Raw genomic sequence first — 17,491 nt, forward strand, 5'->3', positions numbered from 1 at the left:
AGAGCAGACAGTGCTCTTAACCTCTGAGCCATCTCCCCAGCCCCACTTGTTGTTTTAAAATTATCAATATTATGTCCAGCTCGCAGTCAGTCAAGACACAGACACTCGTTATATATCAAAAGAGCTTTAGTTAACCTGGGGCGGGGCCAGACATTAACTACTTCTCAGAGTGGGGCAGGTGTCCCATCCCCGCCCCAGTCCCATGCCATCTGTTTCTAATAACGTCTATCAAGCTACCTGCCAATCCCAAATACTTGCTAATGTTCTTCATCGGGGCGAATCTTCCATCCATGCTGGCCACGTGTTTCTCTTCCACCTAACCCATGGCTGCCTTCCTCTCTTCTCTTCTCAGGATCCTTTTCTTCTCTTCCTCCCAGGATTCCCCTCTCTCTCTAAGCCTGGGAACCTTAGCCACCTAGCTCAGTTGCGCTGCCCAGATGGGATGGCTTTTTCTTAATTAGTATCAAAGTACATCAGACCATCCCCCAGAAGGAGGGTATGGAGATGGGTGAGCCACGCGGGTGCTCCATGGCTATGGGATCCCCCAAGTCCCTGGACAGTGGGGCTCAGTGAGCTTCCCTGTGTGCAATGTCCTCAACCTGAGTCACTCTTGGTGCCCGGAAGTCCCGCCCTCTGACACATCTGACAGACAGCCTGCAGTGTGCCAGCCTCCCTGAGCTCTGCTGTCACTTTCCCTGCTGCTGCTTTCCTTCTCTGTTCTTTCTCTGCAGTCACCACTGTGAGGCCAGCAGCCTTCTCAGCTCTGGGAGCCTTTCCAGGCACTCATGCCCTCAGGATCGTGGGGACACCATGTCTCTGTCCCCATTGAGGAGCAGTGCTGACCCCTAGCACAAGCCTGTTGCAATGTCCCTGAGACCCATGGAGTCCTGACTTCTGCCTCCAGTTTGTCACCAACCCAGTGAGTGACACCATGGTGTCAACTGTCACCCCTAGATAGCTGTGCCTTCCTTCCTTCCTTCCTTCCTTTTCTCTCCTTTCCTCTTGCTCTCCTGCCTTCCTTTCTTCTTATTTTGTTTTTCTTGTTGTCTCTGTCCCTTTGTTTTCTGTTCATGAGCCAGTGTCTCATTATGAACTCCAGCAGTCCTTGACCTTACTTCATAGCCCAGGCTACCCCCAAACAGGACATTATCCCATCTCAGGTTCCCAAGTGCTGAAACACACACCCCTTTCTCATAACGTTCAAGGTGTCCATTAAGGACGGATGAGGGGAGGGAAAGGGTTGAGTGTGGATTGTTGTCTGAGGTCAGGAGAGAGAGAGGCGATGAGAGCTTGCACGAGGAAACAAATGGCAGCCACAAACCTCGTTTATTCTCTGTAGGTGAGCCTAAGCTAGGGGCTGGACTAGAATGTGATTCCTGTTAGCGAGTCACTGCACAGAGCTGGTAGGGCAATGGGCAGTGCAGAAACATAAAGACGCCTCGGTCGCTGGGCCTGGGCTGTCCATCGGGCACCGAGAAGCTAAAGCGCTGCAGGAGGCAGGTGAAGAAGAGGAAGAGCTCCATGCGGGCCAGGGGCTCCCCAGGCATGCGCGGCGGCCTGTAGGTGGAGAGAGGCTTTGTCACTCTGGGTCCTGGTAGAATCTCCACCCTGAGGCACCCTGGGAAGGCACAGGGATCCAGGCACCCGTGGGCACCTGCGGAGAATGGCATGAAGGCCTCATGCTTCACAAAGTGTCCCTGGGCGTCCAGGAAGTGCTCAGGATGGAAGTGGAGGGGTTTCTCCCAGACGGTCTCGTCCTTCAGCACGGAGGACAGGTTAGGGATGAGCATCATCCCCTGGGAGGAAGCATATGGTGTGAACATGGACTCGTGGGGCTCCAGATTTATATGAACAACCTTCTCTGCCTCAACACACTGGTCTTTTGGCCAGAGTGTCTCAGCCGCTTCACTAGTGATGGATGGCGTCCCAAACCAGGACCCCATCCACAAGTGCAGTGATTCCTATTCTCCACTATGGATAAACCGGTTGGATGTCCAGCTTCCCTCAGGACTCCCATGAAGGGCTGCAGCATACTCACTCCTGGGATGATACAGGTGCCATGTGGAGATCCAGGGCGCATGTGTTTTGGCCTTTCCTGCCCTTGTTGGCTAGTGGCCATGCTATTGTTAGGAGGGCCCATGCCTACCTTAGGGATGCGGAAGCCTTGGACTTCAATGTCACGTGACGTCATGTGTGGCAAATTCAATGGGGCGATGTCCGCAAAGCGCTGCACCTCATGGATGACAGCATTGGTGTAGGGCATGCGGGCCTGGTCGGCCATCTCTGGGCGCCGCGCCTGCCCTAGGACTTCATCAATCTCCTGCTGGACACGGCCTGAGGGGACAGCATCCCTTCAGTTAAGGATGCCCAAGACAATGACCCTTGTCCCTACACTACCTCTCTGCTAAGGGCTGGGTCCATGAGAGAAAGATGGCCATCACCCATGCTGGAGTCTGGGGCAAACCCCTGCCAGGAGCCACAAGTGTCCCAGGGAAGCTTAAGGACACTGCCTCGTCCCTCCTCCTTCTTTCTTCCCAGCCCAGCCAGGCTCACGCTGCACATCCGGGTGCAGGATCATGAGCAGCAGGGCCCAGGACAGCGTGGTTGACGTGGTCACAATCCCAGCACCAAACAGATCAGAGACAACGAGACGTAGATTCGCATCATTGAAGCTGCTCTCAGGCTTCCCCTTGGCCTGGGCCAGAGAGAGACAGTGGACTCAGAGTAAAGTGGGAAAAGGCCCATGAAACCCTGCTAGTGTCTGCAGGAGGCCACACTTGGGGGTCACTGGGTTAGCCACGGCATGCTGGACACTACATCTCACCATCTTCACCTTCTCCATCTCAGCCAAGAAGGCATCAGTCAGGCCTTGAGGCGGATTGTCAGCGTCCCAGGTTCTCCTGTGCTCAGTTATCAGCTTATCCACCATGGTCATAAATGACTTTTGTCCCGGGAAGACCTTGTCGGCCAACCCCGGGATACGCAGGAGAATTGGGAACGTGTTCAGAACCTGTAAGACATACAGAAAAGGTGCTAGGCAATCTTGTTGCCTCTTCATTTAATATGTGAAGTAAATAAGATTTCTAATAATCCTGATCATCATAATTTTTTCAACGTGTGTTTGTATATACATGATGTGGAGAGTGTAGTTGCCACAATAAGAATGTTGAAGTCAGAAAACAGAGTCAGTTCCGTTCTTAGTAAATGGCTTCCAGGAACTGCACTCAAGTGCCAGGCTTGTTGGCAAGCTCCCTTACCCACTGTCCGTCTCTCTGGCCCCTGGGTGCCTCTGCTCAATGTTGATCTCAACTAGTCTCACTTTCCAGCCTTTCCCACAATGGACCCAAGGCCCGGTGCGCTCCTCTCATCACCTGTCTCCTCTTTAGTTTCAGCCTCAGACTCTTGTTTCCCAGGGTGAACAGAAGGAATATTCTACTCTGAAATTTTTACAGGCATTTGTAGCTTTCATTAGATAGAGGGCACCGGCCATCCCTGTTCTAGACACCTGACCTTGGTCCACTTTTTCCCTACGTTTGTTCTAGGTTTGTCAAGCTCTATGCTTTTATTCCTGTGGTAGACATTTCTAGAAGTCTTGCTCTCCAAATCCCCTGCCTAAGGCTCCTCTGGGAGGAAGGATGTCACAAGTGGATCTGCAGGCTGCCCCAAGCCCCCTACCTCGGGAAGCAAGCCATTAGTCTCTCCCATGTTTTCTTCCAATGTTGTTAGCATGTTGATGAGGGAAGGGTCTCCATACTCAAAGCGGCGGGCGTAAATGAGGGATGCGATCACATTGCACACGGCTTTGTTCAGGAGCATGTAGGGAGTGAGGGGATGCCCTGGGAGCAGAGATGCAAGTAAATCAAGTTCTCAGTGCGATCTCGCTGTGCCCTTGCGCACACCCCACCACTCACCTACCAGCCTGGTCGGCTAAGGCGTCACAGAGGTGGCCAGCCTCCTCTGTCACCCACTGCTCCAGAGATTTCCTGCCCAGGCCGAAGTTGCGCAGGGTGGACACAGAGAACCGCCGCTGCTCTCGCCACTCGGGCCCATCAGGTGCAAATGCCAGTCCTGCGGACACATCTGTGTGTAAGCAAGGACACCTGGCTGTGCCGGCCACTGCTCCTATATATCTCGTCTGCTCTGGGACGAGCATCACTCATATCCTCCCACCTTCCTCCAAAACCCATGTCTACCACCTTCTAGCCCGCTACGTAGGTCCCAGGATGGATTTCAGTGGCTGCTTGTTGAGTTGCTAACTGCTTGTCACCTGTATCACGCCCTGTCCTTCCTCTGCCCAGTACCCACCATGTCTGGCTCTGATGCCATCACTGCTCCCTACCACCCAGCAGTATTTTGCCTTGAGCCTTGTGTCCATGGCCAAAGTGCTGAAACATGGGCATTTTAGGGCGGTCAGCAGTGTCCTCTCCACAGGTCACCAGAGCTTCCCGCACGGCCTTCAGGCCATTGATCACAATGACAGGCTTTCAGGCCATCTGCAGGCTGAACACGTCACCGTAGCGGTTTCGAAGCTGAAGCAGAGGGACAGAGCACTTAGGAAGTGGAGGTCCCCATGGGGCCTAGAACCAGGCTCACTGCACAAGCATCTGCATAGTGTGTGTGTTGCTTGTTATTGTCCCTTGGTCTTCATATATCCCAGGAGAATGCTCTTCCACTGACTTTCATTCCCAGCCTGAGACCTGGCGTCTTACAACTGCGCCTTCCCTGGTTTTATCTTTCTTTTTAAAGATTTGTTTATTTTGTGTAAATGCGTACACTGCTTCATGCACACCAGAAGAGGGCACCAGATACATTACAGATGGTTCTGAGTCACCATGTCGTTGCTGGGAATTGAACTCAGGACCTCTGGAAGAGTAGCCAGTGCTCTTAACCACGGAGCCACCTCTCCAGCCCTGGCTTCTCATCGTTTAAGTTCAGCAATAACGTAAAGTAAATGTGATCATTCAGATGTGACCTTTCCAGACTCAGAGAACTGTCCTCTTAGCATCTCACGACATATGAGGAAACTCAGGTTCCTTGAGATGGGCAGTGAGGCCACAGAGCACACAGCAGCAACAGATTCACCAGCCACAGCCCTCTGTCCACTTGCTGTGCTCACAGACAGGCTGCGCTTGACCTGGGACCTGGCACCATGCTAAGACCTCAGCTATGACAGACAGGATCATAGGGACTTGGGACCTCTATGACTGCTGCCCTGTCCAACCAGACCGGAATCTGCTGTCACATCTTGCCTAACCTCCTGGACTTTGTGCCTCAAAACTGTTGCCCAAGAAAGTCCAAGTGCCACCACCAGGAAGGGGTGGTCCTTCTGGGGGCGCAGTTCCCTGTGTAACCTGTGGCTCCACTCCCACCTGCTCCAATGGACACCGCATCCTCCGTTACCTCCCAGCCCTAAGTCACTCACCTTGTACATGCTATACGGCATGTTCTCTAAGTCCAGCTGCAGCAGGTTGCCCAGCACAGGCCACGGCGCAGGGCCTGGTGGGTAGCGGGCAGCCCAGCGCTGGCGCCTGTGCATCAGATCCACCAGCAGTATGAAGATGACTGTGAATATGGCCGCGGGCCACAGGCCAGTCCCAGTCAGCAGCTCCATGGCCTCGCCACTGCTCCCCAGGCTTCCTAAAGAACAAGGGACAGAAACACCTAGGACCAGAAATCCCTGGCTTGGAACCTGCCACCTTATAATGGGGTGCCAGGGCTGCCCTTTGTCCTCTGCTCCAGCTGCATTCAGTGTTTTGTTTGGGGAAGTGTAGGGAGGAGCCAGAGATGGTCAATCCCTCCCAGGAGGGATTCTTCAGGGCCGAGCATGGTGGGGGGGGGGGATGTTCAGGGGACCCTGCTTTGATGTGGACAATCATGTTCTACAGTAAAATAACCCAGTGTGCCACACATGCACAGCTTGAGGACATGAAGCCATTGCCTCAGAAGAAAATAAAAGCTCCCCAGAGCTTCATGGAACACATTACAGGTAGGCAGGACATGCGTGGTGACTGTCACTAAGAGTTCTCGCTTCTGTAGGAGCATGACCACTGGCAGGATGTCTCCTACAGTTAAGGGAGAGAGGCTATAGCCCTGTGTGTGAGTGAGGGGCCTTGAGGGAAGGCAGCTACAGCCTGTGGTGAGTGAGGGGCAGTGGGGGAAGGCAGCTACAGCCTGTGGTGAGTGAGGGGCAGTGGGGGAAGGCAGCTGCAGCCTGTGTGTGAGTGGGGCAGTGGGGAAAGGCAGCCAGCCTGTGGTGAGTGAGGGGCAGTGGGGGAAGGCAGCTGCAGCCTGTGGTGAGTGAGGGGGAGTGGGGGAAGGCAGCTGCAGCCTATGGTGAGTGAGGGGCAGTGGGGGAAGGCAGCTGCAGCCTGTGTGTGAGTGAGGGGCAGTGGGGGAAGGCAGCTGCAGCCTATGGTGAGTGAGGGGCAGTGGGGGAAGGCAGCTGCAGCCTATGGTGAGTGAGGGGGAGTGGGGGAAGGCAGCTGCAGCCTATGGTGAGTGAGGGGCAGTGGGGGAAGGTAGCTGCAGCCTATGGTGAGTGAGGGGCAGTGGGGGAAGGTAGCTGCAGCCTGTGGTGAGTGGGGAGTGGGGGAAGGCAGCTGCAGCCTATGGTGAGTGAGGGGCAGTGGGGGAAGGTAGCTGCAGCCTGTGGTGAGTGAGGGGGAGTGGGGGAAGGCAGCTGCAGCCTATGGTGAGTGAGGGGCAGTGGGGGAAGGTAGCTGCAGCCTATGGTGGTGAGTGAGGGGGTGTGGGGAAGGCAGCTGCAGCCTATGGTGAGTGAGGGGCAGTGGGGGAAGGTAGCTGCAGCCTGTGGTGAGTGAGGGGGAGTGGGGGAAGGCAGCTGCAGCCTATGGTGAGTGAGGGGCAGTGGGGGAAGGTAGCTGCAGCCTATGGTGAGTGAGGGGCAGTGGGGGAAGGTAGCTGCAGCCTGTGGTGAGTGAGGGGGAGTGGAGGAAGGCAGCTGCAGCCTGTGGTGAGTGAGGAGCAGTGGGGGAAGGTAGCTGCAGCCTGTGGTGAGTGAGGGGCAGTGGGGGAAGGCAGCTGCAGCCTATGGTGAGTGAGGGGCAGTGGGGAAGGTAGCTGCAGCCTGTGGTGAGTGAGGGGGAGGGGGAAGGTAGCTGCAGCCTATGGTGAGTGAGGGGCAGTGGGGGAAGGTAGCTGCAGCCTGTGGTGAGTGAGGGGCAGTGGGGGAAGGCAGCTGCAGCCTATGGTGAGTGAGGGGCAGTGGGGGAAGGTAGCTGCAGCCTGTGGTGAGTGAGGGGGAGTGGGGGAAGGCAGCTGCAGCCTATGGTGAGTGAGGGGAGTGGGGGAAGGCAGCTGCAGCCTATGGTGAGTGAGGGGCAGTGGGGGAAGGTAATTGTGGCCAATGTAATCTTCAGTATAGCTTGGGTCATGCAGTTAATCAGGAAAGCAGGACACAGCTTGGGAATATTCAGATCTAATTAGAGAATTCTCAGTAATGATCTGAGCATGGTGAGGAGGCCACTAAGGGGGGCATAGAACTTGCCACATGCTCACGTTGTGTCTCTTACCCACCCTCTTTTTCTTGGTGAGTCTGTTTCTCCCCCAACAGTCATGAAGAAAAGAGAAATATGACTTAAACGGTACTGGTGGGCAGGACAACTGCTGGTCACCCTGCACATGCCCATTCTCACTCATTGGGGTCAGCCAAGGCTCTGCCCCTGTCCTCTTGGGGATCCAGACCTCTGAGGATCAAGGCTCAGCTGTCCCAGTGGAATCCAGGCTGCGCTCTTGCTCTCTGCTGCCCCCTTCAGTGAGGCAGAAGGGAGGCAGGAGCGAGTTAGAGGGGAGCACACCATGGAGCCATAGCAAGGTCTGGACACTGGATCTTCTCCTCTCTGCTGCCCATGCCACCCCTTCTCAGCTGACCTCTCTGTCACCAGGCCTGAGGTGACATGTTTGTTGCTGGCCTGAAGCCCCCAAAGTCTACTCCCGGTTCCTGTCCCTGCCCCACACTGTGACATAGGATGGCAGCCTAGGTTGGGGCAGAGACAAGGGTCTTTCTCTAGGCTCAGCATCACCTGAAGGCGGCCTGCAGGGGAGTCAGGACACCTGAAAGGGTCACGGTCAAGAGTGGGAGGAGGGAGACAACCGTGCTCTGCTCACTGACAGGCTCAGGCTGCTGGCTTCCTCCTGGCCAGTCTCTCCGGGACTCTGGCTTCTTTGTGAAGACCAACAGTGAGTCTAAGAGCCGGTCCCAGTCTTCCTTCTTCCCCCGGGAACTTGTTCCCTGATCTCACACCATGGTCTTGGTGCTGCCCATTTACCATAAAGGAAACGTGTGCGCTCGTGTCATGGGTGACACTAGCCAAATATAGTTGGTCAAGGCTGAGACTGTGCAGACAGAGCAGAAGAGGAGAGAATTTGCTGCTTTAACCTGCGGTGACCGTGCTGTATTTGCTGACATTGTCTGAAACACTCACTCAAGCGGCACAGCTCGGGGGGAACGAGCCCTTTCTAAACAAGAACACAGGCTGCGGGATCGCAGAGAGGCCAGGCAGGGACTTCAGGCCACACGATGAACCCTGGAGGGAAAATGAGGTCATGGTGACTCTGGTTGTGGTGGAAAGTTTGGTGGAAGAGAAGGCCATGGTGGTGTCCTGGATACAGTTGTGGAGAAGGCGGTGGCGAGGGCACCGGATGTGGGTGCCGCGGTGGTGGCCTGCGGAGCAAGTAGAAGACGGTCTGCTGGCTACAGGAAAGGAGAGATATGGGGAAGGTGTCTGTGGTGCTGAGTAAAATAAGGACTTTGAGAATCATAGTGAGCAACAGCAATCAAATTATGGAGCCAGGAGGGCGTTGTGTTGGTGGAGGGCACCCAGGCGTCTCTAAGGAACTGGCTATGGATCTGGTAGTGCAGTGGTGGCAGAAGCAGTGGGAAGTGGATCTCTGAGTTGGAGACCAGCCTGATCTACATATGGGGTTCCAAGCCAGCCTGGGCTACAAGACAGACCTTGTCTCAAAAAAAAGTCATAAGCAGGATTTCCCTGCCACTGTGGGATGGGCGCGTTCTCCTACACAACAGCAGTGACGTGAAACTGGACAAGCATGTGGAAATTAGCAACAACACTGTGAAACAACCAGAGGGTCAAACTGCGATGGTATTCAGACAACAACCTGAGGTGAATGGAAACAATCTGATATTCAAACTACAGCAATAAGGAACCCACAAACATGAACTCTCCTCCCACCCCATACTAAAGGCTAGGCTTGTAGTCAGCATGTTCCAAAACCCTGGGCTCAACACATAGCACTAAAAAACCATCAATGAAAAGAAAGAAATAAAAAAAAGCCAAGCAGATATAGAAGGGAAGAATCGTCAAAATATATTGAATGAGAAAAACTAAAGCACAGAGAAAACCCCCACAATTCCTTCTAGAAACAGAAAGTGGGGGTAAAAAGCCCCACCGCTACGGTGGAGTCAAGGATAGAGCTCAGTGGTAAGCATTTGTTTATAGCTTGTTTAAGGCAGCGGTTGAAAGATCTCCTCTCTGTTTATTCGTATTCAGCTTCACAGACAGACACAGGAGAGCTTCTTTCAACAATCGGGGCCAGGCAGCGTGCCAGCGTGAGCTGGGCAGGAGGAGAGGAGAGCGATCCTCAGCCCTTGCAGGGTCTTCCTTGGTGGCACTGCTGGGTTCGTTGTCCTCTCTTGGCTACTGAGAAATGGCTCAGCCCACAGGTCTGTGTGTGGCCTGCACTAACCATATGTGTTTCAGGAAGGACTGAGGACCCCAAACAAGAAATGCTGGGACATCTGGAGTGTTGCTGGTTGCTGGGGCCCGTGCCTCCTGTTTCTCCTGATGGAAGGTCAGATGACAGAGCAGTTCTGGAAAACAGTATAGTGGATCCAAACCCACACACAACACACACACGCACACCCACACACACACACACACACACACACACACAGATACTCTCACAACAAAGACACACCGTTATGCACAGAAACACAACACATTTACCTATACCACATTCACACACACAAAGGCAGACGCATGCTAACACACAGATACATGCTTTCACACACACTGATAGACATGCCACGTACACACTTGCACAAACAGTCATATGTACACATGCATGTGTATACAACATGCACACATGCCAACACACACAAACATGCATCACATGAGCTTACATACCACACACAGGCCTACACATAATGTCCACCATTCCTTGGAATTTAGTTTTCACTATTTTTTTTTTTTTAGGAAATTAACTCCATTCCCCAGGCCAGTTTATAAGACGCCAGCCTCCTAGTTTGGCTCTCAAACCGGCCATGTGTATGTAGCCATCTTTGCTCTGGCCCATGGACGCTCTCTGGGAGTTATTCCTCTCTTTCAGACTATGACAAAATATTTATTAAGAGTGTGGATACCTGCCCCACATGGAGCGCCATTTTTTTTTAAATTTCAAGATTTATTTGTTTATTACGTACATAGTGCTTTTACCTGCCTGTTGCCCTGCACACCAGAAGAGGGCACCAGATCTCACTCTAGATGGATTCAGCCATCATGTGGGTGCTGGGAATTGAACCTAGGACCTCTGTAGAGCAGACAGTGCTCTTAACCTCTGAGCCATCTCCCCAGCCCCACTTGTTGTTTTAAAATTATCAATATTATGTCCAGCTCGCAGTCAGTCAAGACACAGACACTCGTTAATATCAAAAGAGCTTTAGTTAACCTGGGGCGGGGCCAGACATTAACTACTTCTCAGAGTGGGGCAGGTGTCCCATCCCCGCCCCAGTCCCATGCTATTGTTTCTAATAACGTCTATCAAGCTACCTGCCAATCCCAAATACTTGCTAATGTTCTTCATCGGGGCGAATCTTCCATCCATGCTGGCCACGTGTTTCTCTTCCACCTAACCCATGGCTGCCTTCCTCTCTTCTCTTCTCAGGATCCTTTTCTTCTCTTCTCCCAGGATTCCCCTCTCTCTCTAAGCCTGGGAACCTTAGCCACACCTAGCTCAGTTGCGCTGCCCAGATGGGATGGCTTTTTCTTAATTAGTATCAAAGTACATCAGACCATCCCCCAGAAGGAGGGTATGGAGATGGGTGAGCCACGCGGGTGCTCCATGGCTATGGGATCCCCCAAGTCCCTGGACAGTGGGGCTCAGTGAGCTTCCCTGTGTGCAATGTCCTCAACCTGAGTCACTCTTGGTGCCCGGAAGTCCCGCCCTCTGACACATCTGACAGACAGCCTGCAGTGTGCCAGCCTCCCTGAGCTCTGCTGTCACTTTCCCTGCTGCTGCTTTCCTTCTCTGTTCTTTCTCTGCAGTCACCACTGTGAGGCCAGCAGCCTTCTCAGCTCTGGGAGCCTTTCCAGGCACTCATGCCCTCAGGATCGTGGGGACACCATGTCTCTGTCCCCATTGAGGAGCAGTGCTGACCCCTAGCACAAGCCTGTTGCAATGTCCCTGAGACCCATGGAGTCCTGACTTCTGCCTCCAGTTTGTCACCAACCCAGTGAGTGACACCATGGTGTCAACTGTCACCCCTAGATAGCTGTGCCTTCCTTCCTTCCTTCCTTCCTTTTCTCTCCTTTCCTCTTGCTCTCCTGCCTTCCTTTCTTCTTATTTTGTTTTTCTTGTTGTCTCTGTCCCTTTGTTTTCTGTTCATGAGCCAGTGTCTCATTATGAACTCCAGCAGTCCTTGACCTTACTTCATAGCCCAGGCTACCCCCAAACAGGACATTATCCCATCTCAGGTTCCCAAGTGCTGAAACACACACCCTTTCTCATAACGTTCAAGGTGTCCATTAAGGACGGATGAGGTGGAGGGAAAGGGTTGAGTGTGGATTGTTGTCTGAGGTCAGGAGAGAGAGAGAGCGATGAGAGCTTGCACGAGGAAACAAATGGCAGCCACAACCTCGTTTATTCTCTGTAGGTGAGCCTAAGCTAGGGGCTGGACTAGAATGTGATTCTGGTTAGCGAGTCACTGCACAGAGCTGGTAGGGCAATGGGCAGTGCAGAAACATAAAGACGCTCGCTGGGCCTGGGCTGTCCATCGGGCACCGAGAAGCTAAAGCGCTGCAGGAGGCAGGTGAAGAAGAGGAAGAGCTCCATGCGGGCCAGGGGCTCCCCCAGGCATGCGCGGCGGCCTTTAGGTGGAAGAGAGGCTTTGTCACTCTGGGTCCTGGTAGAATCTCCACCCTGAGGCACCCTGGGAAGGCACAGGGATCAGGCACCCGTGGCACCTGCGGAGAATGGCAGGAAGGCCTCATGCTTCACAAAGTGTCCCTGGGCGTCCAGGAAGTGCTCAGGATGGAAGTGGATGGGTTTCTTCTCCAGACGGTCTCGTCCTTCAGCACGGAGGACATGTTAGGGATGAGCATCATCCCCTGGGAGGAAGCATATGGTGTGAACATGGACTGTCGTGGGGCTCCAGATTTATATGAACAACCTTCTCTGCCTCAACACACTTGGTCTTTTGGCCAGAGTGTCTCAGGCCGCTTCACTAGTGATGGATGGCGTCCCAAACCAGGACCCATCCACAAGTGCAGTGATTCCTATTCTCCACTATGGATAAACCGGTTGGATGTCCAGCTTCCCTCAGGACTCCCATGAAGGGCTGCAGCATACTCACTCCTGGGATGATACAGGTGCCATGTGGAGATCCAGGGCGCATGTGTTTTGCCTTTCCTGCCCTTGTTGGCTATGGCCATGCTATTGTTAGGAGGGCCCATGCCTACCTTAGGGATGCGGAAGCCTTGGACTTCAATGTCACGTGACGTCATGTGTGGCAAATTCAATGGGGCGATGTCCGCAAAGCGCTGCACCTCATGGATGACAGCATTGGTGTAGGGCATGCGGGCCTGGTCGGCCATCTCTGGGCGCCGCGCCTGCCCTAGGACTTCATCAATCTCCTGCTGGACACGGCCTGAGGGGACAGCATCCCTTCAGTTAAGGATGCCCAAGACAATGACCCTTGTCCCTACACTACCTCTCTGCTAAGGGCTGGGTCCATGAGAGAAAGATGGCCATCACCCATGCTGGAGTCTGGGGCAAACCCCTGCCAGGAGCCACAAGTGTCCCAGGGAAGCTTAAGGACACTGCCTCGTCCCTCCTCCTTCTTTCTTCCCAGCCCAGCCAGGCTCACGCTGCACATCCGGGTGCAGGATCATGAGCAGCAGGGCCCAGGACAGCGTGGTTGACGTGGTCACAATCCCAGCACCAAACAGATCAGAGACAACGAGACGTAGATTCGCATCATTGAAGCTGCTCTCAGGCTTCCCCTTGGCCTGGGCCAGAGAGAGACAGTGGACTCAGAGTAAAGTGGGAAAAGGCCCATGAAACCCTGCTAGTGTCTGCAGGAGGCCACACTTGGGGGTCACTGGGTTAGCCACGGCATGCTGGACACTACATCTCATCATCTTTCACCCTTCTCCATCTCAGCCAAGAAGGCATCAGTCAGGCCTTGAGGCGGATTGTCAGCTCCCAGGTTCTCCTGTGCTCAGTTATCAGCTTTCCACCATGGTCATAAATGACTTTTGTCCCGGGAAGACCTTGTCGGCCACCCCGGGATACGCAGGAGAATTGGGAACGTGTTTTCAGAACCTGTAAAGACATACAGAAAAGGTGCTAGGCAATCTTGTTGCCTCTTCATTTAATATGTGAAGTAAATAAGATTTCTAATAATCCTGATCATCATAAATTTTTCAACGTGTGTTTGTATATACATGATGTGGAGAGTGTAGTTGCCACAATAAGAATGTTGAAGTCAGAGGAAAACAGAGTCATTCCGTTCTTAGTAAATGGCTTCCAGGAACTGCACTCAAGTGCCAGGCTTGCTTGGCAAGCTCCTTACCCACTGTCCGTCTCTCTGGCCCCTGGGTGCCTCTGCTCAATGTTGATCTCAACTAGTCTCACTTTCCAGCCTTTCCCACAATGGACCCAAGGCCCGGTGGCGCTCCTCTCATCACCTGTCTCCTCTTTAGTTTCAGCCTCAGACTCTTGTTTCCCAGGGTGAACAGAAGGAATATTCTACTCTGAAATTTTTACAGGCAATTTGTAGCTTTCATATAGATAGAGGGCACCGGCCATCCCTGTTCTAGACACCTGACCTTGGTCCACTTTTTCCCTACGTTTGTTTCTAGGTTTGTCAAGCTCTATGCTTTTATTCCTGTGGTAGACATTCTAGAAGTCTTGCTCTCCAAATCCCCTGCCTAAGGCTCCTCTGGGAGGAAGGATGTCACAAGTGGATCTGCAGGCTGCCCCAAGCCCCCTACCTCGGGAAGCAAGCCATTAGTCTCTCTCCCATGTTTTCTTCCAATGTTGTTAGCATGTTGATGAGGGAAGGGTCTCCATACTCAAAGCGGCGGGCGTAAATGAGGGATGCGATCACATTGCACACGGCTTTGTTCAGGAGCATGTAGGGAGTGAGGGGATGCCCTGGGAGCAGAGATGCAAGTAAATCAAGTTCTCAGTGCGATCTCGCTGTGCCCTTGCGCACACCCCACCACTCACCTACCAGCCTGGTCGGCTAAGGCGTCACAGAGGTGGCCAGCCTCCTCTGTCACCCACTGCTCCAGAGATTTCCTGCCCAGGCCGAAGTTGCGCAGGGTGGACACAGAGAACCGCCGCTGCTCTCGCCACTCGGGCCCATCAGGTGCAAATGCCAGTCCTGCGGACACATCTGTGTGTAAGCAAGGACACCTGGCTGTGCCGGCCACTGCTCCTATATATCTCGTCTGCTCTGGGACGAGCATCACTCATATCCTCCCACCTTCCTCCAAAACCCATGTCTACCACCTTCTAGCCCGCTACGTAGGTCCCAGGATGGATTTCAGTGGCTGCTTGTTGAGTTGCTAACTGCTTGTCACCTGTATCACGCCCTGTCCTTCCTCTGCCCAGTACCCACCATGTCTGGCTCTGATGCCATCACTGCTCCCTACCACCCAGCAGTATTTTGCCTTGAGCCTTGTGTCCATGGCCAAAGTGCTGAAACATGGGCATTTTAGGGCGGTCAGCAGTGTCCTCTCCACAGGTCACCAGAGCTTCCCGCACGGCCTTCAGGCCATTGATCACAATGACAGGCTTTCAGGCCATCTGCAGGCTGAACACGTCACCGTAGCGGTTTCGAAGCTGAAGCAGAGGACAGAGCACTTAGGAAGTGGAGGTCCCCATGGGGCCTAGAACCAGGCTCACTGCACAAGCATCTGCATAGTGTGTGTGTGTTGCTTGTTATTGTCCCTTGGTCTTCATATATCCCAGGAGAATGCTCTTCCACTGACTTTCATTCCCAGCCTGAGACCTGGCGTCTTACAAACTGCGCCTTCCCTGGTTTTATCTTTCTTTTTAAAGATTTGTTTATTTTGTGTAAATGCGTACACTGCTTCATGCACACCAGAAGAGGGCACCAGATACATTACAGATGGTTCTGAGTCACCATGTCGTTGCTGGGAATTGAACTCAGGACCTCTGGAAGAGTAGCCAGTGCTCTTAACCACGGAGCCACCTCTCCAGCCCTGGCTTCTCATCGTTTAAGTTCAGCAATAACGTAAAGTAAATGTGATCATTCAGATGTGACCTTTCCAGACTCAGAGAACTGTCCTCTTAGCATCTCACGACATATGAGGAAACTCAGGTTCCTTGAGATGGGCAGTGAGGCCACAGAGCACACAGCAGCAACAGATTCACCAGCCACAGCCCTCTGTCCACTTGCTGTGCTCACAGACAGGCTGCGCTTGACCTGGGACCTGGCACCATGCTAAGACCTCAGCTATGACAGACAGGATCATAGGGACTTGGGACCTCTATGACTGCTGCCCTGTCCAACCAGACCGGAATCTGCTGTCACATCTTGCCTAACCTCCTGGACTTTGTGCCTCAAAACTGTTGCCCAAGAAAGTCCAAGTGCCACCACCAGGAAGGGGTGGTCCTTCTGGGGGCGCAGTTCCCTGTGTAACCTGTGGCTCCACTCCCACTACCTGCTCCAATGGACACCGCATCCTCCGTTACCTCCCAGCCCTAAGTCACTCACCTTGTACATGCTATACGGCATGTTCTCTAAGTCCAGCTGCAGCAGGTTGCCCAGCACAGGCCACGCGCAGGGCCTGGTGGGTAGCGGGCAGCCCAGCGCTGGCGCCTGTGCATCAGATCCACCAGCAGTATGAAGATGACTGTGAATATGGCCGCGGGCCACAGGCCAGTCCCAGTCAGCAGCTCCATGGCCTCGCCACTGCTCCCCAGGCTTCCTAAAGAACAAGGGACAGAAACACCTAGGACCAGAAATCCCTGGCTTGGAACCTGCCACCTTATAATGGGGTGCCAGGGCTGCCCTTTGTCCTCTGCTCCAGCTGCATTCAGTGTTTTGTTTGGGGAAGTGTAGGGAGGAGCCAGAGATGGTCAATCCCTCCCAGGAGGGATTCTTCAGGGCCGAGCATGGTGGGGAGGGGGATGTTCAGGGGACCCTGCTTTGATGTGGACAATCATGTTCTACAGTAAAATAACCCAGTGTGCCACACATGCACAGCTTGAGGACATGAAGCCATTGCCTCAGAAGAAAATAAAAGCTCCCCAGAGCTTCATGGAACACATTACAGGTAGGCAGGACATGCGTGGTGACTGTCACTAAGAGTTCTCGCTTCTGTAGGAGCATGACCACTGCAGGATGTCTCCTACAGTTAAGGGAGAGAGGCTATAGCCCTGTGTGTGAGTGAGGGGCCTTGAGGGAAGGCAGCTACAGCCTGTGGTGAGTGAGGGGCAGTGGGGGAAGGCAGCTACAGCCTGTGGTGAGTGAGGGGCAGTGGGGGAAGGCAGCTGCAGCCTGTGTGGAGTGAGGGGCAGTGGGGAAAGGCAGCTGCAGCCTGTGGTGAGTGAGGGGCAGTGGGGGAAGGCAGCTGCAGCCTGTGGTGAGTGAGGGGGAGTGGGGAAGGCAGCTGCAGCCTATGGTGAGTGAGGGGCAGTGGGGGAAGGCAGCTGCAGCCTGTGTGTGAGTGAGGGGCAGTGGGGGAAGGCAGCTGCAGCCTATGGTGAGTGAGGGCAGTGGGGGAAGGCAGCGCAGCCTATGGTGAGTGAGGGGGAGTGGGGGAAGGCAGCTGCAGCCTATGGTGAGTGAGGGGCAGTGGGGGAAGGTAGCTGCAGCCTATGGTGAGTGAGGGGCAGTGGGGGAAGGTAGCTGCAGCCTGTGGTGAGTGAGGGGGAGTGGGGGAAGGCAGCTGCAGCCTATGGTGAGTGAGGGGCAGTGGGGGAAGGTAGCTGCAGCCTGTGGTGAGTGAGGGGGAGTGGGGGAAGGCAGCTGCAGCCTATGGTGAGTGAGGGGCAGTGGGGGAAGGTAGCTGCAGCCTATGGTGAGTGAGGGGGAGTGGGGAAGGCAGCTGCAGCCTATGGTGAGTGAGGGGCAGTGGGGGAAGGTAGCTGCAGCCTGTGGTGAGTGAGGGGGAGTGGGGAAGGCAGCTGCAGCCTATGGTGAGTGAGGGGCAGTGGGGGGGAAGGTAGCTGCAGCCTATGGTGAGTGAGGGGCAGT

At 54.1% G+C, this 17,491-nt stretch overlaps 3 pseudogenes; all 3 read right to left on the bottom strand.

The window, feature by feature from the left end:
• LOC127201479 (cytochrome P450 2D3-like) overlaps positions 1-5,611 on the bottom strand; it is a 7,305-nt pseudogene extending 1,694 nt beyond the window's left edge.
• The window catches only part of LOC127201475 (cytochrome P450 2D3-like), a 49,455-nt pseudogene that overhangs the window by 22,665 nt on the left and 9,299 nt on the right, over positions 1-17,491 (bottom strand).
• On the bottom strand, positions 11,952-16,194 carry LOC127201476 (cytochrome P450 2D3-like; annotated as a pseudogene).

Source organism: Acomys russatus, chromosome 17, assembly GCF_903995435.1.
Source record: "Acomys russatus chromosome 17, mAcoRus1.1, whole genome shotgun sequence".
In the NCBI taxonomy this organism is placed as follows: Eukaryota; Metazoa; Chordata; class Mammalia; order Rodentia; family Muridae; genus Acomys; species Acomys russatus.